The sequence below is a fragment of the Centruroides sculpturatus genome, unplaced genomic scaffold, assembly GCF_000671375.1.
Source record: "Centruroides sculpturatus isolate CEXI.00-Female unplaced genomic scaffold, Cexi_2.0 scaffold760, whole genome shotgun sequence".
Lineage (NCBI taxonomy): Eukaryota > Metazoa > Arthropoda > Arachnida > Scorpiones > Buthidae > Centruroides > Centruroides sculpturatus.
Window position 1 is genome coordinate 177627 of NW_019384943.1, and position 25611 is coordinate 203237.

Here is a 25611-nt window from a genome sequence, read left to right on the forward strand (position 1 = left end):
TATTTAATTTTGAGGGAACAAAAGTAGTCCCAGAAGTACCCGACCTAACAAAGAAGACACAAAAAATTTGGTAAAACATATCTTTATTTTTCAACATAGTCTCCTTTTAGCTCGATACACTTTTTCCAGCAATGTACAATAGCTTCGATCCCCTATTTATAGTGAGAACTGTCGGGCTTCTCAAAATAGCCATCAACCGCAGACTCCACCTCTTCATTCTTGGCAAATCTTTTATCACCAAGCCATTTTTTTAAGTTTGGAAAGAGAAAATAATCCGAGGGGGCTAAATCTGGCGAATAGGGTGCGTGAGGAAGCAATTTGAACCTTAACTCATTGATTTTGGCCATCGCAATAACGGATGTGTGAACTGGTGCGTTGTCTTGATGAAACAACACTTTCTTTTTCGCCAAATGTGGCCGTTTTTTCTTGATTTCATCACTCAAGCGCTGCAATAAGTTCGCATAATACTTGCCGTTGATTGTTTTTCCTGGGCGCATCCCAAAAAACTGACGCCATGACCTTGCCAGCAGATGGAACTGTTTTCGCCTTCTTTGGAGCTGATTCTCCCCTTTCAGTCCATTGTTTCGACTGTTCTTTCGTCTCAGGTGTGAAGTGATGGACCCATGTTTCATCCATGGTTATGAATCGACGCAAAAACTCGGCTTTGTTGCTGCGAAACATTGCCAAAGACTCGATTGAAACATCCTCACGACGCTGTTTTTGTCCCATTGTGAGCAAACGCGGCACCCATCTTGCGCACAGCTTTCTCATGTCCAAATTTTCAGTTAAAATGCGATGTACAGCACTTTTTGAAATGCCTACCATGTCTGCTAGCTCTCGCACTTTGAGTTGACTGTCATCCAATACCATTTTGTGGATTTTTTCCACCATTTCTGGCATGGTCACCTCACTTGGTCGACCACTACGATGTTCGTCTTGGCAGCTCGTACGGCCTCGTTTAAACTCTGCCACTCAATATTTTATTGTTGTAAACTAGGGAACAGACTCCCCCAGAGTAGAATCTACCTCAGCTTTAATATTGGTTGGACTGAAACCTTTCAAATGAAAGTATTGTATAAAAAAAAAATACTATACAACGTAACGTCTTCAAACTTCAAACTTAAGCTTTATAAAGTTGATGCTTTCGAACACAGTCGTTTTTTTTTTCAAATAAGTACTGCCATCTATGTCAGGTCGGGTACTTTTGGGACGACCCTCGTATCTGTAAAATAATAATGATCAAATAAAATATACAAACTTTTACTATATATTATCATATTGTAAATAATTTTATAAAAATTATATAGTGTTCGAATATAGAATGCACAGTACACTTCTTTTAAAAAGAGATTTTGAGAGAAAAATATATCAATATAAACTTTCGAAACGCTAAAATAAATACTCCGGATTTAAGAAGCACTCCACTTTTAAAAAGAGATTTTCAGCAAAATTACCTCAATAATAAATCTAAAATAAAGTATAACGAAGAGAAAATACTACAAAATTTTCATTACATAAAGAATTTTGAATACAGACAAGCGAACACGTTTTTTCAAATATATATTAATAAAAATACTCATAAAATGATAAAAATTATAGAATTTATTTACTACAAAAACATTTTTGCATTATAGTTAATAATTGCATTCAGTTTAATGCATTATAAATCATAGAGTATGAGGCAATAAATTTCAAAAAATATAAGAAAATTAGTTTTATTTTCTTATATTTTTTTTAATAATACAGATGTGCATTTATATTACCTTTTTACAAATTTGTAATTTAAATATTTATCTAATTTATTGGGAAAATTATTAATGGAGTTTGATATATTTTAGGTGTTATTATATAGTGCTTTCATTGTAGATTATGACTTCCTGTTCATGGTGAAATTAGCATCGCGTCACACTGACACAACTGAAATTACATCACTGGGCACTTTCCTATTTCGCCATCACAACTAATCCTAATTATTCTCAGATTAATTGAGAAAAGGATATAATAATTATTTAGACAATGTAAGTGAATGTGAATTTCCAATGTTTGTCGCTGATGATCACTTCAGCAAATGATAAATTTTAATTCATTAATAAATAATTACTTCTTTAAAGTATTTTAAATTATTTAATCATCCAATTAGCCTTAAAAATTGGTTATTTAAATCATTATAAATTTATAAGACTATTAATACTTTTGAACTGTTTAAGCTTTAAACATGTATTCATGTATATAAGTTAAGAAACTATTTATTACAATTAATTAATTAATTTCCTGATTTAATAATAATTAATAATTTAATAAATTATATAATTTTTATTCGTAGAATTTGTATTTGCTAGAAAATTAAAAATATTTTTATTTTTTGGTTTAAAAACGAGAATATTTATTGGATAATAAGACTTTAAATTAAGTACAGAATATAATTCTTTTATAATATAAATAAATATTATTCTATCAATTCTAAACTTTACATTTAATTTAAAATTCATTGTCTTTCGGTGAAGGGCTTTCGAAGTATCAAGCAAAAATATTAAATTAAATTGTAAGATAGGATCTAATTAAGTGCCATTTTCAATGATAGATATAAAATGTTTAAGCCATTTCTAAATGTATTTATATATTTAACTAAGAATAATATATATTTATATACACATTTTAGCATTATATACGTATTTAGAGTCATTTATAAATGATACAGTTACGAGATAATAGAGTGGATTCATGTATCTACCGTCAAAAAATGAGAAATGAATCATAGCTAGAGCCATAGATATACCATCAATAGAAGCTGTAACTCGTTGAGGATGTTTTATAAATAACATAAAATGCAAATATTATTTATCAGTTTAAATTTAACAAATAAATAATGTTTACTGAAGTAGAGTACGGTATATTTCCTTCGTCTCTATAGAGCAAACTTTTGATCTAATTATTTACAAAAAAAAGAAAGTTATTTATGATAAAATAAATAGCGTAAAACAAAGAGTAGAATTGTTTTTTTTTTTAATTTTCATAAAACTTTCATTTTTCTTGTGAATAGATTTTTTTTTTTTACTCATTTCATGCAGTACTTTCGAAGTGGCCCAAGACAATTTAAATTTTTCGGGGCCCTTTGTAATAAAACTCAGAAGAAGGAATTACATTTATTTATTATTAATATACAGTTTATTACATGGTTTATCATGTATACTGCAACTCTTCTCAGCCAAAAATTGTTTAATAACACCATCAAAAATAATTTTTGCAATTTATTATTCTCAAAAAACACAACACTTAAATCTGATAGTTGATTGTTGTATGCAAATAATTTTTTACACACTTTAGTGTGCTGATATACGTGACATATCCTATGCTTTTTAAGGAGAAGATATTCTACTTATATGATTTCATCTTAATTGATCAACAATGTATAAACAAGTAAAAAATAACATTCTTGTTTATTCATCTGATTGTATATATCTATAATCGCGCTTTATTTATGTTAAATCATATATAACAACTGTATTAATATATAAAACACTTTTTAAATAATTATATATTTAATAAATAAAATATTTCTTATTTTACTGTCCTTTAAAACTATGTTGGCTGCTTCTAAAACTTAATAAGAGAAGAATCTTATCCTTTGAGAAAACTCAAAAGATAAGTAATTAATTTAAAAATATTTATTGGAAATTACTTTATATCGAGCAAGATTAAAAAATAAGGTTTAATATAGAATATTTATAATTTAAAAAAAAATATATTTTATAATTAAAATGTGATAAAGTAGTTGCTGACATCGTCTAAAAGTAGAAAGATAAAGTGGAATGAAAGTTAATTCGACAGCTCATCATATTGATATGTTTATATACACTTTTATAAAACAAAAATATGTGCTAAGAGGCATTTTATTTTCCTGTTTTATTTCCTCAAAATTTTGTCTTTAATTTCCTGAGAAAACAGAATTGAGGAAGTTTGCATTCTGAAATTCCTTTGCTTTAATATAAGAAAACAATTTTTCTGAACTCTACTCAATATAAAGTATGAAAATTAAACATTTTCATCATATAAATTATTTTATAATATTTATAGATTAAATTAATTAATGAAAAATATTAAATTGTTGTAATAACAGTTTTCTTTACAACTATAAATGTTAAATATTAATAAAGAACAAATTATAAATACTTGAAATAAAATGCATATCAGAATATATATAAATAAAAAAATAATAAGTGAAATATCAATAAATTGTATGTAAAAGAAATAAAATCTAAATTATAAAGAGTTATAATTATCTAAACATATTTTATGATCATGTGATTGCAAATCCAGATGTTTCAGAAAAGAGGAAGACCAAGAAGATGGAGAGAGCTCGTTCTTTGAGACAAGAACGAGCTTAATCTACAAAGTCAAGAAGAAGAATTTTTTTTAATTTAATAAATAAATGGATGATATTATTTAAAATGATATCATATATTCTAATTTAAGTAAAGCATTAATGTAGTTTATACAATAAAATAAGAGCGATGGTATACTTTAGAAGTAACTAAGTTTATAGATTTATAGAAATTTAAAGAGTTTAGAATTGAATTTATAAATAAATATATTTTTATTTTAATAGAATCGAGGTAAATTGTTAAATTTTTCTATTAATAAAATTACAATCAAATCTAGTTTTATCGAACAATTTATTGTAGAGTGAAATCGTTCAATAAAACTTGTGTCACGTATTCAGCAGTTGCTTTCCAAAACGTAATAAGATTCTTTTGCTTGGATGTAATACATAATAAGCATTTTCAAAACAAGAATCGAGGGCAATCACGATTTAAAATTATTTGCTGAATTTGTAAACTTACTTAAAGTCAATGTAATCATTTCAAAAATTGAATAGTGCTGTACAGTGTAATTCGTTTTTAAAGTTAATTTGATTGTATAAAACACATTTCTTTGGCATTTCTAATCAATTATTTAATGTTTTAGGACTACTCTACATTTTATTAATTGATACGAATTATTTCTTAAAAAACCATTTGTTAAGTATGGCGTTAATTATATCTCAGCATATTGCTTTTGTAGGACTTTCAGGAGAAGCAATTTAGCAAGTGTGCAACATAAAAGCAATATTGCGTACATTACACAGCTGAAAAACGCATTGTATGCAAAAATTCTCACCGATCTTTGAATTGCATCAGTAAAATTTTTACTTAATTATGTTTTTCTAAACTGCATAGTGCAAAATTTCTATAACTTAGATAAGATGACATAGCACTTTCTATTCGTAACAAATTTCTTGGCTCAAATGAATCAATTTTCATTTTCAATTTATACGAATCACGCTGTAAATTATCTCGAAATTTCATTATAAATAGAAATTCGTTGAAAAACACAATTAATTTCTTTTATGCACGATTCCAATAACAGTAACATAAACAGAAAAGAAGAAAGAAGCATAATTTTCTAATGACATATTGCTTAGTCTTGCTGTGGTTTCCATATTCCAATGTGCCAAAATATTAGTATCATGGTCTCGGTATACGATCACTTTATACATTACCGTCTTTAGCATAATTTTTTTCATAAATTAAATTATATGTATAACTTATTATCAATTCTTAAAATGTTATACGCTCTCACCAACCTTTAAACAACGGCCACAGACGTGAACATTGAACAACAACAAATTGGTCGCTATTTGGAGGTTATTTTCTATGTATTTCCAAAAGAAACGTTACGTTTAATCTTGATAAATATTTTTTTTATTTAATACAAATGGTAACAATAGCAATTTACGCAACAGGAGATTTATTAACAGAGTGACACAAAAATCAGATATCGTGTATACCATATATACAATGTATTTCCTTTGAAAAATTCATGGAAACATTATTAAAAATAAAATAAATTGTATTCAATTGGTTAATTATGTGTAATATAGACTTTACACATGTTTAGTGACTTTTTTTCCCTTTAAAACTCTTTCCGCCCTGTGGGCACTAAGAGGGCCTCTTTTTAGTAGGACCATTATGGGTTCGGCCAGGTCCACAATAGGGCGGCCGGGTGGTGAGGGACGGGGCCCGACATATACGAACGGACCACCAAATTCCTGGGAATTTTTCGACCACTCCTGTCTCCCAGAGCGGTAAGCTACAACCTTACTTGCTCGACTATCCGGCCGATTTACTGACTTTTGAGCCGTAGAATTACTTCTTATGAACATTATTACGAGAACTATATATTATCTTATATAATATAAATATATTAAAAAATAATATATGTTAATATAGAAATTCAAAAATTATAAGCAAATTAATTTATGCTTTCCACCTCAAATTAGTAGTGGCTTGCCCCTGTACATCATACTTTTCCTTTAACAATAGAGTCGTCTCGGTCATCTATCTAACTCCGTTCTCGGGATTAAGGGAAAACAGACGGACAGACGTACGACAGTGGGAATTTATAAGTGTACAATTTTTTCAAATTGCATCCCAATTAAAATTAATTATAAAAATATATTTTAAAAAAGGTTGTTCTTAAGCAAAAGAAAATGAAAAAAATAAAGACGAAATTTAGTCGCGTGCCTGACTCAAAATTTCCAATTTAATTAATTAGTTCTATCGAAAGTTTTGTTTAAAACTTCAGCGTAACAAAGTCAGTTACGAAGTATTGACCTGAAGACTTCGAGCGAGTTGCAGAATTCTGATTAATTTTCAACAGGTTGAATTTATTTATTTTTTTTCTCTTCCTTAACAAAATCACTTTCTCTCCTCTCTGATTTCATTTAAGCAAAAGATTTATAAATTTAACTTATATTACAATTTTTAAGACAACAACGTAAATTAAAAATCACTAATCTTTCTGTAACAAATATTTGAATTTTCATTTATTATTTTTTTAATAAATAATAATGTTTGCATTTGTATTAATTTATTATTGATTTTTTTAATATACATATAGCTTATAAATAAATTGAGTATTTTTATAAAGCTTTAAGTTTGATAAAAATTTATATTTAAAGATGATAAGAATGTTTATTTTAAAAAAGATTGTTTACGTATAGTAGAATTAATAACTAGTCAATGTAAATGATACAACTATTCAGATATTCAGTAATACACACCAAATTAGTAGCAAGGCTTGCAATAGCCAAGACTTGTAATTAGGTAGATCATCGTTTGACTTGTGATATAAACAGGTGTGATTGTTGTGGTGTAAGATTCCTCGAAATCTAGAATTTGATTGCCTCTTCACAAGAAATATTTCATATAACACTAATGTACAGTGTATACTTTATGGTTTTCTAATGAAATTGTTGGAACTGCATGTGATTTGGAATGTTTTCTCGTGTTACAAAGCAAATTCAATATTATTTCATGTTTATTTTCAAATTTCCTATAAATTAGAGATGAGTAAATGAATAATTTACAAAAAAATTAAAAAATAAAACTCTGTTTCTACACAAGTTTTATTCATGGGTGCTTAATAACATATCTAGATAACTATGAGTGCTAATTAGATTTATATACAGTATAATTATATTCAGATATCTTGATTAAACTTTTATATAAATCAATAATTTGTTTCTAAATTGACTTAGAAAGTTTAAAGTGTATGTATATAAATATAGATTATGGTGGAAACGAAGGGTGAATTAATACAAGAGATATAAAGAATAATATAACAAGAAAACGTAATAAAATAATATGTAGGACTAGTTAATTATTATTCCAATATTTGATACAGTACATTCAATTTGTATTGAATGTACAGAGGAGGATCAACTTTTATTTTGAACAAGGCTGGAGAAGAGGATAAAATAAGTAATCCATACTGTAAACAGCTCCTCAGGCACAAGGAAACCTAACAAATCAGAGTCTAATATATAACTTATATAAATACATATATTTCTGCAAATAATATATTTCACATTAGGATATACAGTATTTTTATAACTGTTTAAATATTGACAAGTACTGAATTTTCCTTTTATTTCGAGTAAATTTTGAAAAATATTACTGTTTCAAGTAATATATTTTAATGTAAGTATATATTATTCCAACGTTATTTTTATTTGCTAAATTTGAACATAATTATTTAAGTGCCATATCAAATAAAACAATAATTAATCCGTAAAATTATTATGTATAAATTCTATAGCTTATTTAAGCTTGATTTCCCATTACCGACGGTAGAGATTGTAGGAAAAATTATTGATAATTTTGATAAACTTGAGTACAGATTGCTGCAGATATAGACAAATGTAAACAGCCTATATAAATGACGTCATAAATGTGTTGAACAGGCCAATTTACAGATCGAGCCGTAATAAAATTGCAGTTATTGCTACGTATTTTGACATATTTTTCCATGTAAATTAGTTGTTAAAAGAGAATAAATAAAAATGCAAATAGGAAATGACTTTTAAGTTACCTTGAACATATTTATTTTCCATATAAAAGTTTATATATTATTATGATTTACTTAATTGAAATTATGAATAAATTAAAATAGAAATTAATCAGGATATTAATTTGTATGGATAAAATCGGGGAAACTGTTTAAACTTAACTTATATCCATTATTATGTTGCTATTGATGAAGATATCGTAACAATAGTATCCTCATCAACAACTTTATCTTGTATACTGAATATAATTTGATGAATTATTTATCTGCATTTTCACAAGATAAAAGTTATTTTTATCGCTTAACTTATCAAAAATTCAGATGGAAAATTAACAGAATTAAAATATAATTAACAAATCAATAAAAATAAAAATAAATATTTTAATTATTAATGATAACTCTCTACTATAGAACGTCATCATTCACCTTTTTACTTTTCCAATTCCAATAGAGGTATTTGACTTTATAATGCAATCATAAATCATTCTATCATTTAATAAACAAATTTTCTACTTAAAAAATTTTAAAATTATATTTAAAAAATCAACTTAGAGATTAAATTATAAATAACTTGCGAATATTTATTATGATTTAATTATAAACTTTTAAAATGAATAATTAATTAAATACTATAATAGTTTTGTTTCTCACGAGTCAGCGGTAATTTAGATTTGTTATAACAAATATAATGAGAACGAGCTATTATTTATTGTGACACCGTCACAATGCTCTCAATTTTAGTAGTGTCTTGCCCCTGTAGTATATCATACTTTTTCTGTTAACAATAGAGTTATGCCAGTCATCTATCTAACTCCCTTTTGGAAAAACTTTTTGCATTGAAATAACACGACTTCCCCCGTGGACTGAGAGTTCTTGCATAGTTAATTGAGGTCTCATATGCCTAAGTTTTCGATGTCTGTTCTCGACTTTTATTTATCTAACTCAGTTCTCGAGATTAAGAAAAAACAGACGGACAGCCTGACGAATGCCAGTGGGAATTTATATGTCTGCAATTTGAAAATTTCAGCCGAATAATTAATTAATTATAAATGAAATTTTGTAACTTTTGCTATCTCTACATTGAAGATACGGGTAAAGAAGCTTCCTCATGGTGTATCTCGAAGGCACATTGAGGAAGAGAGTGTATGACCCTCCCAGTTTACGGCACTGGCCAAAGTAGTTAATGAGGTGGATAGTTTCCACCAATACCAACTTTACCCAGGTAACCACTGGAAAGATAAGGTTTAGACCCGGTAAACCAACTTCATGCAGGGACCTACTATCATCAAAGTTCAGATTCCATTCTGATTCGTCAGCGTGGTCCAGTAGTTACATTATACATGTATTATATAATGCAAGAACATTACAAGCCCTTCTACAATGAGACCCTCTACACATTATTCTAATAAAATATGACTAACAGACTAACAAATAAAATTTGAAGCTATTTATTTGATTAAATTCTTAAAATTTTTCAGTAAAGTCATGTAAATAAAGTCAAGTACAATAAAATTTTTCAATATTCTAAGAATTCCAAGCATTTTAAAAAATATATAAATTAGTTTTTATACATTTTAAAAGCATATTAAATTTCATGCCTTTGTTGTTTTGTATATATAAAATTACAAAGGAAATACAAAAGGATATTCATAGACTAAAAAAATAACCTTTTCAAGCAGTAGAGAAACATGTATATAAAGGTTTATTTAAATAAAATTTGACTTTAAAATACTTAAAATTATTTCATAATTTCGAAATATAAAACATAAAATATAAAAATATCTTGCCAAGGTTTAAAAAATAATTTTAAAATAATAAAAAAGTTATAAGAATTAATTAAAAATTTTACTATTATAGCGAACATCAGGCTTCCTTTAGAAAATAGACTTTTATAGCTCTAAATAAAATATAAGAAAAAATTTCTAAAAAAAAGGTTAAAGTGTATTTTTTGTGAGTGAAAACATTTATTGAGGATACTTTAAAGAACTGTATTAAAAGTCAATAAGAATATTATTATTTTTTCTACTATCTGAAATAAAAGATACTTTTATTTATACAAATAACAATCTTTTGCTATAATATCATTCGCTGAAACAGATATTAAAAATTTGATGATTTGGTTTCACTGTTACTTTCTTGGCTCTTACAGAATATAACATAGAGAAAGTATAGAGATTGGTCAAATTTTGACCGCTGTCTCTTTGTTTTTGTGATTTTTTTTTTGTATTTCTTTACACTCGAGGAAACCAAGAATGCAAAAACACCCTTATAAAATTCTATATGTGTATGTGTGTGTATGTGAATGGAACTGTATTTTACATTATATCTCAGGACTAGATAAACAAATTTAGAAACTTGGCAGGTTTATTTCTAACTTATATACTTCTGTTAAATTTTGGTGGTTAGAAGTCAGGAGATAAAAAGCTAGAGGGGTCAAGTATCATATCTTAATTGGTGTCAGACTTAATAAAAAATTCATTCGCTATTGTTGGCGTACACACTGTGTTTTTTTTAAATAAATTTATCTCTACCTTCAAAATTAAGCCTTTTACTTTCTTATAACAATTAATAATACAAAATTAGTTTTTTAATGAAATCTCATAATATCTGGCTCTATACGCACAGTTTTAACTTTGTGTTAATTTACCTTAGTGTTTTATAAATAGAGAAATTTCTCATAATTTAACAAAACTCCTCTTAAAATTTTGTTATTAATTACATTTTAATATCGTAGTATAAATTATATTTATCGAAGTTCCTTCCTGATCCTCTTAACCATCTGAAAAAGTCGAGCAATAGTTTTCTTTTACATACATACACAAAAAAATGGCATTTTACTTCCAACTTAAGGCAATGTTTTCTATGTTTCAGATTATTCTTTGTAATGAATAAAAATTTTATGTTTATTTTCTTCTTTAAGTTACATTTTCTCTTAATTATCTTGATTCTAAATACATTATTAACCTTTTTAACTATTTAACAAATTCTTCTGAACTATATTTCTTCTATCATCACCCAACTTTTTCATCAAAACCCCATTATTCAAAATAATTCTGCATATAATTAAATAATTAATTTTTATAAACATTATAAAAATTTTCATTTAAAAATATATATATTATAAATTAAATTTTTAAAAAATATTAATGCTTTGCACACATCACACATTAATGTTTTAGTATAAAATGATATTATTGGTAAACAAATTAAGTTTAACTGCTTTAACACAGCTTCATTATCTATAATTTCGAGCCATTTTTATTGAATTTATTGCTTTCTAAAATCCAATAAATCTACATTATCCGATTAGAAACATTAAGTCTGTAAAGAGCGACATAAGAAGAAATTATTGATTCGATGATTCTCAAGTTTATTCTAAAATATAGAAGAGTAAAATGTTATGTGTTGTAGCATCAATAAAATTATTGTAAATTTAATATTATTGATTTAAGCATAGAATTCTATAAATAAAATTATTAGGTGATAGAGCCGAAAGTTTAAATTAATTCACATTATTCTATTTTGTTATTTTAAACTAATTTTACACTTCCCAGATGAAGGTTTATTAAATTTATGCAAGAAAGTATATTTTATTACAAAAGAACTAACATTCTCAAGCATTTATTATATATATTTAAACCCTATGCACAATATAAATATTCCTCATATCTGTAGATAAGTTAAACGAGCAATTATTTATTGTGACGTCGTCACAATGCCGGGCTGCAAATTTTAATCATATTTTTAATTTATTTCATTTAAAATATATGCTCTCCATTTCAAATGAATATTAGCTTGCCCCTGTATCTCATACTTTCCTGATCGCATTAGAATAGTGCTAGTCATCCATATAATTTCTTTCAGGGAAAGTTTTGAATTGAAATAACGTAACTTCCAATTTCCACCAGAAGTTATCATACTGTTAATCGGGGCTTCGTGCCCCTACGATTTCCATTTGTGTTCTAAAGATTAAGGATAGACAGACAGACAGTGGGAATTTATTGGTCTATAATTTTTTCAAATTGCAGCCCAACAATAAAATTAATTGTAGAATTTACTTAATTTAAGAATGGTGAAAAGATATTCGAGAAATTAATGAGAAAGATAAAAGGCATATTCATATGTGGATCAGCAGCCCTCTTGAAAATTCTTAAAAATATGTAAAGAAAATCAATATAATAAATACAATAAATAGATATTTATTATTATAGAGAAACTTTAAACATATAATAAAGTAAGTTTTATCTAAATTAAATTCTATTATATTGTGTTAATTTGAATATTTAATTTATTTTTTATCTAGTAATATCCTGTTAAATTCATGAATAACATTGTCTAACTAACATTGTCTAAACTTTATTATCATTTAAACTCACTTTATTATCATGTTTTCTATATAAAAAACTGAATACGAGATCCCCATCTGCGATCAAGATATAGATAAAATGCCTACTAGCATTCCTTTATAGCTGATGCATAAAGGTTGCAAAATAAAGCTGCCAGTTGTCTTTTTAGTAAAAAAGTCATTAGTATCCATCAGACTTACAGAAACACAAAATTCATTATCTATGTGGCAGTTAGTTTTTATGGTTATTGTTACTTATGGATAAAATCCTCGAACACTAATAGTTGGTTTTTGGTTCGCTCCCATAAACGTGAAAAATACGTTGAAAACTCCACGTGCGTTGGGCACGTGTAAATTTTTAGTTATTCTTCACGTGTCTGTCATCTATATAGGAACCAGTTTCTCTTAAAAGTCCTTCCGGGAGGCATTCACTCTGGGCAGATAACTCATGTGTTACGTTGCTTCATCCCATTAAACCAATCTTTTGACATTGACCATCGTCAGAATCGATTGGTTGAGGATGTTCGCCTTCGACTTAGCTTTGCCACTCGTGTGCATCGTTCTTACATTATTTGATCATTTATTTTGATTTTAATCCTACAAAATTTCTTTTTAGGAGCTAATCCTTAATCGGAATGTATATATATTATTTTACTTTTAATAAATTTGATCAAACTGTAGATACATTTTTTAAATTTATGCAAATTTTATCCACGTAACGGAATGAGTATTAGAATTTACTATTCGATTTTTAATAATTAAGTATTTTTGTTTACTTTTGGAGATGAAAAATAAAATTGCAGTAAAATCAGTAAACGTTAGTATGACGTTTAGACAATGTTATTCATGAATTTAACAGAATATTACAAGATAAAAAAATAATTTAAATATTCAAATTAATACAATATAATAGAATTTCATTTAGATAAAACGTGTTTGGTATATTTAAAAAACGAAAGTGAATAATGTAAATGAAAGACAAATAAAAAGTATCAGATTAATAAGTACTCGCTTACCAATCATTTTTTTTATTTCTTTATTTACATTATCACTTTTGATTAGTTTGATGCATGTTTACACGTTTTTTTCCATGAAAAATTCAGATTAAATGCACAAATCATTATCATTCTTGCTAGCGTCAATAATTTATTTTGACACGTAATTTTTTGCATTTACTTGGATTATTGCAAGAGAGAATTTACGTGGATTTACATAGAATTTGCCTGGATTTACGTATTTATTACATGTAAAACTTTCTTATAAGTAAAAATGAATGGTTAAGAATGCCCAGAAAGAAATGAGCCAATTATGAGCCGCTGAGTAATTTACATCTTCTGAAAAATCTGCATTCGAATATTTAAATAGTATAAACGGGGCATTACTCTATACTTCGTCCATATTTAATAATTTTATGCATAATTCCAGTATTATTCTTTACTGGTGTAGTCCTTGAAACTAAGCTAATTTATAAAGCCACTATCCCTATTATATAGTTTTTATACATTACTAATTCATAAGTAAAAATTCTAATTATTACTTTATTATCATGTTTAAAGTTTTTCTATAATAATAAATATCTATTTTTTGTATTTATTATATTGATTTTAATTCATACAGAGATTATAATGTAAAGTTTCGTATAGAAAACGATAACATTCATATTTTAGTTTTTAAATTTTAAAGTAAATAAAAATATAAAAACGGATGACAAAATAAAAGACAGGTATAGAAAAGATAGAAATGGAGAAGTTCTTTTATTATTATAATCATGCTACAATAGTTTGAAATCTTTGATAATTTTAATTATTCGTATCGTATTCCCAACTGTACGGGATCGTTCGTTAATTATGCAATTCAATTTTTAATCACCATCTTACTCCTGTAGTGCTCCGAAATTCACCCCAGAATTACGTAACGCATATTTTCGATCTATCCCCTTAATTGTACTAAGGAATAATACACAGCGCGTGGGTACAGAACATAACAATTATCTCACACCCACTCACCAATATCTGCGTTTTTTAATGTTTGTAATAATTTATGTAATGGTAAATATTCATCAAAAAACAAAAAGTAAATATTATCCTTTAATTTTATTTTCGAGTGATTTCGTTAAAACCATTCAAATTTTTTTTATATTCCACGCAATTTTTTAAATGCTTTTTTATTAATTAAACAACTTTAAACGATTTTAAACATAGGTTTAAATTCACTTTATTAAATAAACACTTCAGTAGTTTATTATAAGAAATTATCGAAGATCTACTGTTAATTGTAATATTATAGAATTTTGAATTCGAATTCTGACTTCTATAATTTATCACGGTGAGTATGTGTCGGATGTCGTTTTATACCTCTATATTGACCTTAACATTAAGGATCTTATTCTTCAAAATTGAGACTATCTCATTGATGGTTTGGCTTGATGGAATAAGGCAATGCAACGCATGGAAAATCTGCCAAGAGGGGTGCCATCTGAAGGATTTTCTATGAAAAACTGGACCTTAGTTTCATGCCGGAATTGTGAAGAAAACCCGAAAACACATTTCCAGCTCGTAGATGAGGCGCGAACCTGCGACCAATTACTTATGTTCAGTGGAGTTATCTACTAGACCACGGTACCCAGTTGAAGATCAAATTGGACTTCAACGAAGCCAACCATCATTTTTATAATTTGTTATTAAATATTTACTTTAAATATATTCTTAGTTAATAAATAATTATTTAAAAGAATATTTTAAAATAAGCTCTTAATTAAAAAATATATTACGTATTTAATTACGTTTTATTTATATTATTTTTACATTTAAAAAAATATACTTTATATCTACTCTAAAATAAATTAACTTGTTTCTTTTTTATATTTTCGTTTATAGCTCTTGAGAGTTTAATTTTTTTGTAATTTCTTAAAAGACATGTTTAATGATAAACCGTTCGAAGATTAAGTGCAATATTGTAATTTGTAAGTTGATTTAATTTCCTTTTAATTATTAAGAATTTCTAAGGCTTAAACTGAAGCATTAGAAATTCTTCAACTTCATTTAGAAAATAAATATTAAATACTTTCCAACAAATTAAATGAACTAAATATTGTTTTTATAAGATTTTTAAATAGTTTGAATGAATTTTAATTTGTATGCTAATTATAAGAATAGGCTATAGATAAATAGTGAATTATACTGAAGTTAATATTATTTTTATGTTAGATCTTATCTTACTCGTTGAAAATTTTAGATTTTTGTCGTTAAAAAACTTTTAATTGCTCTTTTTAAATCTAAATTTTTAAATAATGTTTTATTTTTAAAGTAGGATCAATAAAAATATATCTAAAAACACATAAAAATTCTAATTAACAACGTAAATGAGAACCGAACTTTAATTCAGATGTTTCTAATATCTAATTAAACGTTTAGATAATTGTTTTATTATCTTGAAATTTGTAATTCCGTTAAATATTTATTCTTTCAAATATTCTTTCTTTTAAATATTCTAAAACAAAATTTTAATTTTTGTTAAAAATTTCAGCGTATTCACTTATTAAAGTTCACCTTTTTGAAATTTATGAACTTTTTTTTATAAATTACAAAATAAATACGTTTAATAATCGTAAATTATTTATTTTTAATAAATATTACGCATTTTATTTTTATGTAATACACTCTCTATTATTCGGCATAAACAGGGAAAATTCGGATACAGAAACGTGTAGTGTGTACTGTGTTTGGGAATACGTTGTTAGATAAGATCAATGCTAGAATAAAAACATGAAACCTTGGTTATTTTACAATAAAATTTAAATCAGAATTGTATTAAACCAGAATTATACTGGAAAAAAATTAAAAGATGACAATGTTTACGGATATAAGTTTACGTAAAGTAAAATCACGGTTATTTCACACGTACAGTATATAGAAGTAATATACAAGAGGAGAGCATCATTGCTTGAAAATTGCAGGCAATTCTAAGTCCGATCGATATTCAATCAAAAGCATTTTCAAAATATTTGGCATACAATTAAACATCGAAACATTCAATGACGAGATGGCACGGAAGCCGGATAATCGGAAATGTATTCAATGTATTATATTTAAAAGTATTATTATTATTATTGCATTATATTACTAGTAGTATTGTACTATATTTACAACATGGGCTTCCTCAGATGGGGCAAACGGACAATTAACTTCCCCTGAAATTGTGTAAAAAATTCTACAAATTATAATCGTACAAGCTACTCAGATACGTAACCTTACACCATTGACTATAGGAAGCTTTGTCTGACTTTTTGTATTAATGCAATACTGTATTCAATAATCTACTTGTGAAAAACCCGAAAAATTAAATAATTAAATAAAAAAAATTCATTGATGTAATCATTTGTCTCCAAGCTATGTCTCCTGCGACATTTTCTGCAGAGTTCTATGATTTACAGTATATAATGTATATAACATATCTTTGCTAAAATAAGATACACACTAGAAAAACTCAACTGAGAAAAGTCAAAAGAGTTTTCAAGTACCCCTTGATCAGGTATGTGAGTGCATGTTGGAATCATGCATCTCATACTTGATTATGTAGCCTTCATATATCGCAAGATCACAAGCTATACGAATTTTTTCATCTCATTTATTGCTGGTGTTTTTAGATGATCATGAGCTACATGAATATTTTCCTTCATTCATTCTTCTGCTCTTTATGTTAATGCATTTATTCTTATGATTTTTACTTTCTCGGCTGTTATATATAACAGAGGAAAAGTATGGCGATCGGTCAAAAAATGGCCCCTCAAAATTTCTACATTTTTTAACTCAGAACACCTTGAAACGTCGATAAATGCAAAAAAAAATCGTGGGTAATTTCTTTGTATGTATTGATGTTAGGGTGTGGTGCACGATTCTGTTCATCCTGTTTATAGCTTAAAAACTCCTGTGCTTTTTGTCGAAAATTTCTGAAATTTTACAGGAAGGTTTCTTTATCAAGGGGATTAATGCTAATTAACTTTGGTAATTAGTGGTCGAGGGGATGGAAAGATAATGGGGGTTGTGTGTATCTCCAGTAGAGTCGGAGTTAATGACGATTTTACTCGTTTTTAGCATTTGCGATTTTCTATAAAACCCATCCCTATCCTCAAATTTAAGCTTTTTGACATTTTATAATAGTTAAAAATATAAAAAGTTTTTAAATAGAATATTATAACAGATGGTGTCAAATACAATTTTAAGTGTTTTAGCCAGGAAAGTTATGCAACTCATTGCTGGATTTTTTAACATGGTATATAGCTGCTTCTCATATATGTCTCTCTTCTTTATGATTCTGTAAGATATCTTTTGACTATCCATGTTAGAAAACTGACCAATGGAAGGTTTTACCAAATCTCACAATACACACCATAGTATAGAGAGTCCTGTCACTCTGCACATGAGCAGTGATATACTGTATGATTAAAGTTAGACCACAGNTCAGTTCGAAATGGGGTGGTTCCATAATACCAGCAGTGTTCCATAATACCACCTTCTCCTATATATTTTGTTTTCTTTTACTGTTAACTGGTCAAACTTCGGAATAAGTTATAATCAATTATGATTCGGCACACATGTAAAATCTAAATCTAAGTGTAGAAAAATACATTTTAGTTTGAATTTTTATATTCGAAGGCGATTATTATCAAGTTTACATATAATCTTAAAAAATTCCTGAATCGAATTTGCTGCTGCAGCAATAATTTGATAAAAGTTTATCTCATTAATCATAAATTAGAAAATCAAATATTTTTATTAAAACAATATTTTTCTAAAGAAGAACACAAAGATTTTCTAAGGGAAAAAGTAAAGAAATTTATGTTTAGATATTTAAAACAAGAAAATTTTAGAAAATTCATGCAATATCTCATAAGTAAATTTAAATATTGCGTTTACATTTTTATGTAATTAGATACTAAATTAAATTAAAATGACGTTGTTAAAATAATTACTTACAATTGAAAGATTTTTTCTTCCTTTCAATTTTAGTAAGGAAGGAAAATTTCCTCTTTTCTAAGTTAAATTTAGTTGCCGTAAGTGAAAAAATCAAATTTCGTGTCAATCTTTGAGTATTTTTTTTTCTTCATGATAATGGCAAAAAACATGACTTGGCTTTTAGAAATTGTTGTTTATTCTGTTCTGAAATAAACGTTTAGGTGTATGTCTCTCCTCATTTAATTCGGAAAACATCTACATTTAAAAAAATTGTATAATTAAATCTTTATACAATAGAAACTCCATTAATCGAGCTTCGATCAAGAATAATCTTGGTATTCAAGATAATTAAAGAACAGGAAGAATTTATTGATTACGTATAAATAAATTTGAAACAATTTAATAATGTAGGATAAGAAAATTTAGTTAGTACCAGTTAAGTTTAGTAGAAAAGTAATATTTTCTCTCATATCTCTCCATCTTCAATTTTAATTTTTCGCCCTTAATATCTATATATCTGCCCTTCCTGAATATCGATAACGTTGTGAGTTAGTATATGAAAATCTATACGAAATATCGAAAGGATAGGGTCAGAAGACCCCGATTAANTCCAATTATAGAATCTCCATTACATTCTCTAGTCAACGTCAAGTGATCAGGCTAATATATTATTATATATACAATTTTTTAAAATTACATTTTACGATTATTTTAATATAAAATAAATTGACGTTTTTGTTAGTTGATTTTATAGAAGTTCCTTAGGGAAAGAATGCAATAATTGTTATTTGATGCTCCAAAACTCATAAAAAGTTGCTTATTTGTCTGTACTTACTTCCAAACAAAAGAATGATAGTCTCTGATAATGATGCAAAAATAGCAGAATAATTATCAATATTTTTTACGAAAGAATGCTTATTTCTACAGTTATTTCCATAATAATTTATACTTTTAATATTTGACAGCTGACTTAAATTCTCAGGATTTTATTTTATAGTAGAATTGATTAGACTTCTATGGGAAATTGATTTCTATTTAGGTGTCAAATAGGTGAAGAAAATTCATACTGTCAGCTCTTGATCAGGTGCGAACCCACGACCTATCAGTATTCAGCGGTTTTATCCGTTTTACCACCGACTGATGGGTTTTTACTCATTAGAAATTTAAAATGCTGCTTTTAATTATTGGAATTTTTGTGTAAAATACCTTTCAAATAGCGTGAGAGCCCGGTCTTGATTTTTTTCGAAAAAAAAGAAATTATAAAGGATATGATATAACTTGTCTCACGGACTTGCTTCCTTGTTTAAGGTGACTCTCCGAATGTGTCATCGGGAACTAATGGAAAAATCGCCATTGGACCGTAGAACTAAATAGTACCAAAAAAAAAGGGCAAGAGCAGTGAGGGGAGGACCCCAGAATAAAAAAAAACGGGTCCGATGACGATATAAAGAGTTCGTCCGACAGAAGAGTTTGTTCGTTTCCGAAGGTTGGTTGTGTATGCACTAGGATACACTTTGCCATGGATACTCCACCAATATCCAGCGATCAGAAGCTTAACCGCCGATTGCCGATGACCCCAAGTACCTCAAGGTATTTAACATCGCGCACAGAATTGTAAACTCTCTTTCTTCTTGGGCCCGTTACGATAGTACCTAATATTATAAAGCCTAATCAATTATGTTACACTATATAAGCCTTATCCATTATATAACGCTGCGAGTTATCATATATATATATTTGTAAATTAGCTTATGATAAATAAACGGGAATTATTTTTGGAATCGAGTTGTAAAGTGCACTTCTTTCGCCCAATCCGTCTCCATCCCGAGTCCAAGCGCCTACAGTCGCGACCGCTCGCGCAAAAAGCTTTTTGTGTCTGTCCAAAAGACACAGTGGTGTCAGACTGACAACTTTGACAAAAAGGGTTGACATCGCCAACGGGGTGTCGACCCTTCGGTCCCGTGGTGCCGAAGCACAGGAGGTGGGTGCTTCGCGCATTGTCACACTAGGTTAATCAAAAATCTATGATATCTGTTACCATTACTTAAATATTGCTACACACTTTACATGCTACTCTAGTATAGTATATATTTGTAAATCTCACATCCATGTTGTTCTATGAGGTAGTTGTTACAATCGAAATTATCCACATTTCTCAGATGGCCGAAGAAATAAAATGATTATTGTCGACTACCATTGATTTATGTTACGGATAACGGGAATCTTAGCCAGGTACAAGTTCAAAGTGATGAGTCCGTACCCCAAGGTTCAAATCTATTCTGGGGTATACGTTCGTTCTTCTTGCTTCTCGCACTTCGACGTCCTCACAACAGAGACCAAACCAAAAAGTGACTGACCCTTTCCTCTCGTACCGCGCAGGATTTCTCTGGCAACCTTCCGTTTCCGCGGTTAGGGGTCTTCTGCCTTAGGGGCGTTTAGTCATAATCCCACGAACAATAGCTTCGTGCTACTGGCCACTCGACCAAGCACATGTACCGTACAAAGTGTCCGTTACAATTTATTCAATGAGAAGAATCATAAAATTGCCATTAACACATTCAACACATTTTTACAAAAAGTAAGCAAAAATTCAGTATATTTTTTCCCTTACACTACGTCTCATTCGACTGGAACATTTGTACACGATAAAAATAGCAACGATCCGACTAAACCGGACCAATAAACATTCTGTTCGAATTTCAATTGCAGCTTAAGAAAATCGAAAGCGATTTAAAATTGACTAATCGGAATCGGTANACCATTACTTAAATATTGCTACACACTTTACATTCTACTCTAGTATAGTATATATTTGTAAATCTCACATCCATGTTGTTCTATGAGGTAGTTGTCACAATCGAAATTATCCACATTTCTCAGATGGCCGAAGAAATAAAATCGTTATTGTCGACTACCATTGATTTATTCAATGAGAAGAATCATAAAATCGCCATTAACACATTCAACACATTTTTACAAAAAGTAAGCAAAAATTCAGTATATTAAGAAAATAGTACAGCACGATTTCCTTTAGATTTCCAGGAAAATCACTGTTTAAGTTCTTCTTAATGTACAGTACTGTACGAATACACTACGTCTCATTCGACTGTAACATTTGTACACGATAAAAATATCAACGATCCGACTAAACCGGACCAATAAACATTCTGCTCGAATTTCAATTGCAGCTGAAGAAAATCGAAAGCGATTTAAAATTGACTAAACGGAATCGGTATATTATATACTCGGATGTAACAAGATGTCAACGCCTATATTTCAGCGGGAATGAGTTAGCATGTAAGAGAAATGGCAATCAAACAAACAGTAATTTGGAATTTTTCTATAGAGACGACTCTAATCGAGTTTTAGGAAGTTAGTTTATACTTATAAAAAAGTTTGTGTCGACTTTAAAGATAAAAATAATTGAAGATTATCTGGATTTCAATGACTAACCAATTCTTCATATGTTTACTTATTAAAATGTTTCTAAGTAATTACTGAAGACTGCTATGTTAAAACAAAATAAATAAAATTAATGGCTTAAAATTAGTCAAGCAAACAAATCTAGAAATTTGAAACCGGGAATAAACATAAATAATTTGATATTTTGGAAATTGTATTGTGTTCATTGGGATTTATATACTATTATCAAGCCATAATGGTTTTGTCCAATTATAGAATCTTCATTACATTCTCTAGTCAACGTCAAGTGATCAGGCTAATATATTATTATATATACAATTTTTTAAAATTACATTTTACTTCTCTATAATTTATATGTCATTTACAATATGTAATTTCTTTATTGTTTTGTGCTTTATCCATGTGCATTGTATCCTATAAATAAATTTTACTTAGATTTTATTTGAACTTTATTAATAAACAATGCCATCTAAACACAAATGTTCTAGTGATAAAATATCAAAAAAGCCAAAGAAAGTGCTGTCTCCGAAGGCAAAATAAAAGTACTTAATTGTTCACAAGAAGAAGAATCAACAGTTTTCTATTCATTTGTGGTAAATAAATCAACCATAAGTTAAACCATAAATCAATCATAAAGAAACAAACCGGAAGTTAGATATGAGCACATTCTTCCTCCCAAGGGAAAAAACATTGCAAAGACTATCAAAGATTCTGTTTACAAGATCAAAGACTCTCCATCATCAGAAAAATAGAAAGTTTTAAGCATCTGAATTATTACGAAAATATTAGCAAAAACTACACATTTTTATTAAGAATAAGTATGCGCTAGCTTTAATGGTTATTTTTAACATTTACTTTGAAATAAAATAAATTAAAATGTTGTGTTTTAATCGCTATTATTTTTAATTTTCTAACCTTATTTTCTTCTTTTCGTATCCGATTCTTCCATATTCGCAAAAAGTAATTGTACAATACAGTACAGTACCATATCCTTAAATGCGGAGAATCTACTGTAATTTTAAACTAATCTTCCTGTAATCTTCTGATATGCAGGAGGTAAAATTGAAAAATTTTGTAACTAACATAATTTGAAATTTATCACTGAATATTATACTTATATACAGAGTGGTTATAAATAAACGTGTTTAGAACTATAGGTAGAAAGAACTACTGGAACAAATGCAACCAAATTTAGTGTACAGTACATACTGTCCCAATCACGGGATTTCGATTTCGCAAATAAACAGTTCCAAAATTTTCCCATCAAGAAAATTGGAGCTAATATCGCTGCAATCTACATTTTGTGTAAATTATAGAAATTTAGGGTTTATCAAGATTTGCAAAGCATGTTCGCTTGGATTAACTACAAAGACATGGTCCTTGTCTCATTACTCGTTAAACTTTACTATCAAAGAAACTGCAATGCTAGTGCTGCACCCAAGGAATTTTGAAATTTAAAGTCTTAGTAAAAATGTTCTATGATCGTTAAGAATATTAATTTTGCGTTTCGAGGAAATAGATAATTTCAATATGAAACCAGGAAGGGGTCGCGAACTTTAGCAACGAAATTGTTTTGATATCACAATGCTTATGCAAGATGCAACATCCTCTCATATGTGTCAACGTGTAAAAATTATGTGCGTCAGCACTTCACGAATAAAAGTGTGATTAATCGATAATTTTCAACGGAATAGCCACCATGATCGCTTTTTGTCTTGTTGTTTTTGGTTATGGGGATATTTGAAGAGCCTTTTTTATCGGGGCGCTGTTCCTAATGTAACTGTCTTAAAAGACGGAATTTTGCTACATGTGAGACAACTGTACCTATGTAATTTAAATTCCACCGTCGAGTTCATGAAATGTATGCTTTGGAACAGGGAGATAGAGATACAGTACAACCGTTAGCCTGACCTATTGGTTATTTCAACATTTCTATGAGTCCGTCTACCAAATTTTTTTGGATTACAGAGACGTATTATATAGAAAGATCTAACATACAGCAATCCAGTTATATATGGCATTAGCATTGGTTTCGACAGAAAAGAATGGTAGAATCACTCAGTCCTTGAACTTAATACGCAGATTTTCAATACTTACAAAGACAATAAAAACTGTTTCCAAACTTTTACTGATAGCTAGAAAAGGTCCGTATGCATTATCCTTCAGGCTGAAATACGAGCCATTTATAGAGCTCTATAACACATATACACGTGTCATTGCATCTTCATTCGAATAGCCAAGCAGCTACTCAGGCTATTAAAAACAACACTTAAAATAAACAATTACTGTTGGAATTAGAAAACTTATTCGTCTACAATAGAATTTCTTCTAATTATGGAATCGCTCTTACTTGTTCATCTGGTTACAGAGATCATGGGAAATGAAAGGGCATATCTGCAAAAAACATTAACTTTATAACGTTGTTAAAATTCCATAAATTTCATTAGATTTTTGTCGCCATTAATGATAAATCGATAATCGATGACAAGAAAGACAAGAAACAGAAGTCAAAAGCAAATACAGTTTTCAAGCTTTCTTTAACTAATAACAAAGACATGGTTTAAAATTCCTTCACTCTTCTATTACAGTAAGATTCTTACAGGAAATTTTAAAAAATCTATTGCTAGATTCGGATATATAGAAGACATACAATGCTATTCCTCTAGGTGGAAGTCAATCTCTTGAGGACTTTATTTTGACTGTTCTCTATTTGATCAAGAAAAGAATGTGCTTGTACAGGAGCTTCTGAAGTCTAACAGTCACTGGTCAATGCCACTTAAAGGATTTATTTAAATTATGAATCTCTAAGAGAATTGTTGTTACTACTAAAGCTTTGAATCTTTCACTGTATCTTCAATTTTGTCATGTTGAAGAAGTTATTCGTGTTCATTTTTGTTAGCATTTATACTTGCTGTTTCCAATTGTCGGGTTATCTGTTTTAATATGCCCTTCAACCTAAACTTATAAGCATACTTTTCTCCTTTTTCTAATAACATAATTATATTTATGTTTTAATTTTATTTCTATAATTATCAATTTTACAATATCGAATTTTATAATTATAATCAAATCAAGATATTTTTATGCGCAAGTTTACAGGATAATTGAAAAGTCTATAATACTGATATTCTCTTTATTATGTAGTCATTTATATCATGAAATTGCTATAAAATCTATCGAAAAAGCTTGTTTAAGTTTCTGTTCTCGACATCATGTGACACAGAAAGGCTTTGTCTGTGTTTAAGGATATCAAAACACACGTGTGTACTGTAGCTGCAGAAAATATAATTAGAATGGACACTTTTGAATTCAACTTAGTAAAGTATGTATAATTAAAAATACAGTGGTACCTCAGGATACGAAATTAATCCGTTCCGAAACTGAGATCGTATCATGAAAATGTCGTAAGGTGGATCATCTTTTCCCATACGATTACATGTAAAACCAAATAATTCGTTCCAACGCGAAAAACATACTCAAATTAAAGCCAAGTAATACATT

At 28.3% G+C, this 25611-nt stretch overlaps 1 pseudogene; it reads right to left on the reverse strand.

Annotated features, from left to right (window-relative positions):
* Positions 1–435: 435 nt before the first annotated feature.
* The window catches only part of LOC111632160, a 35763-nt pseudogene continuing 10587 nt past the window's right edge, over positions 436–25611 (reverse strand).